The sequence below is a fragment of the Octodon degus genome, unplaced genomic scaffold (assembly GCF_000260255.1).
Source record: "Octodon degus isolate 3935 unplaced genomic scaffold, OctDeg1.0 scaffold00194, whole genome shotgun sequence".
NCBI lineage: Eukaryota > Metazoa > Chordata > Mammalia > Rodentia > Octodontidae > Octodon > Octodon degus.
The window spans coordinates 94,525-97,248 of NW_004524770.1; positions in this window are offsets into that span (position 1 = coordinate 94,525).

Consider the following 2,724-nt stretch of genomic DNA (forward strand, 5'->3'; position numbering starts at 1 on the left):
GAAAGAAAGAAAGAAAGAAAGAAAGAAAGAAAGAAAGAAAGAAAGAAAGAAAGAAAGAAAGAAAGAAAGAAAATGTTATCAGGTTCTTTCCAGGGGGAAAATCCACTGGATAGAATGTCAATGCTGCAATTTGATGTTGAGAATTATTTGTAATGGACAAAGTATTTGTTTCATTTTGTTTTTTGGCAGAACCAGGGATTGAACTCAGGCCCTTGCGCTTGCCAGGGAAGCGCTTATTCTACTGAGCCATCTCCCCAGCCCAATGGACAAAGTATTTGAAACTGATAAATTATTTGTAAAGGACAATATGCTACAGATGTTTTGGAATACACTAACAATGAAATACAAGGACATATGCTATATGCATTAATAGTAATACTCAAATGTGTATTTATCATGATACTATCTGAACTAAATTCCTTCATAGCAGGAATATATCATTCTAATCATCAGAATCTAAAGGATTTACAGAGAATCTACAGATGTGGTGCCGAGATTTTTAGAACAATGACACTCGAATTTGGTTTCTTTCAAAATTGCCTATGTTTTAAAGACAAAAAGTCTTGCAAAGAAAGAAGAAAAAAATCTTAACAATGTGGCTGATATTCACTCATTAGTGAAAGGGTTTTTTCCCACTGTCAGGCAATTTATGCACTGAGTGAGTACATGGCAATGGACAAAGAACTTGCATCATTTCATGGTTGTTGAATGTTTTGGCAATTTATGCCAGATTAAACTTTCCAAATCTGAAGAAAAATATATGCCCTGGTAGATGTGAAGACATATGATACCTATAATTGAGAAATTTGTCCTAGAACTCAGCCACCAATCTTTCGTTATGCAGTAATAAACTGTATAATGTGAACAGACTTGCTCACATCTTGTTGCACTCATTTCAATAAGTAACCCAAATGCTGCATTCCACAATTGGTTCACAAGTTACCCACTGGTGTTACATTTGCTAAAAGAGTACCAGTTGACCAGCACAGGAATTATTCTCAAGAACAGTCTCCAGTTTCCTGAAAAAAATGTTGCAAATTCACAACAGGTAAATGTATAGCACAATCTTTGGATTCCAAAAAGACAGTGGCCTCACTTATGATGAAGAAAAACAAAGTGGCATTGATATTGACAACATTACATCAGCTTGATAGTAAAGCTGGGTGTGATGGTGCATGTCTATAATCCCAGCACTCAAGGCAGGAGGAGTCTATGAGCTCAAAATCAGCCTGTACTACTTCGTTTCACACACACTGAAGCACATAGTGAGACCCTGCCTCAAAAGACCAAACAACAACACAACTGAATCTTCAACACAAATGAAGCCAGAAATGGTCACATTGTACAACAAAAGGTGGAACAGACGTTGAGTTATGCACTAACTGTGTCACCCAAAACACAAAGCATTGGAGACAGGAAGATCACTATGAGTCCAAGCTGTGTAGAGAGACCCTGTACCAAATAAGTAAATAAATCTTTTTTAAAAAAATTTTATTTATTTACGTGTGTGTGTGTGTGTGTGGCCAGCTCAGCCCACCAGGGAGCGGGGCTGGCTGGCATGTGGTGCTGGGGGATTGAACCACGGTCCCTGTGCCTTGCTGAGCTTGTTCTAAGTAGGTGCTTTAGACCACTGAGCCATCTCACCAGCCCAATAAATCTTTTTTTTAAAACTACACACAGGGACTGGGGAGATAGCTCAGTAGAATAAGTGCTTGCCTGGCAAGCACAAGGGCCTGAGTTCAATCCCCGGTTCCAAAAATAACATAAACAAAAAACTACACACAAAAAATATAAATAAATAAAAAGCTACACACACACACATATAATTCTTAATTATGAAAAATTGGAAGAAACCAAGATAGTATTCAATAGGTGAATGATAACCATTTGTGGCATGTCCACAAAATAGAGTATTAATCAGTGATAAAAAGAATGAGCTACGGGGATAACAGTGAAACTATACTTCCCTAATGAAAATAAGTGTGTTCACATAATAGTAGAAGGCTGTGAACCTCAGCAGCTGTGCTAAGGAATACAGGGAGTAATCTATGCTTGCCCACTCTGTGTAATGAATGACAAGGTATGTGCATGAGTGTTGATATAAAATGGAATTAGCCCAACTCAGTACAATATCACATAAAAATCTGCTTTTACATCTTTGGGAAGAGATGGAAAGTGAGTCATCAGGGGATTTGGCTACCGATGACAATTTGGATCATGTAAACCAAAGAAGTTAGCAAGATATGACACCTAGGACAGGTAGAAATAAGGTGAACAGAGAAGTACAAAATGAAGACCTCAATTTGGATGAGGAAAAAAAAAGTAATGTAAATAAATATTTGACTAGTCAAAATGCTACAAAATGGTCATGTATACCTGAACAATCCCATGTTGAACTAGGTCAGAAAATGTTATCAGGGGCCAGCCAGATAGCTCAGCAGATTAAAGCACCTGCTTAGGCAGACACAGGGGCTGGGGGTTTGATCCCTGGCCTGTCTTTCCTGACCCACCCTCGGGGCACGCTGAGACAGAGATTGAGACTGGGCATGGTGGCACATGCCTGTAATCCCAGCACTTGGGAGGCTACAAACAGGAGAATCACTAAGAATCCAATCTATGTAATGAGATCCTGTAGACCCTGTCCTAAATACATAAAAAAGAAAAAGAAGGAAGGAAAGAAGGAAGGAAGGAAGGAAGGAAGGAAGGAAGGAAGGAAGGAAGGAA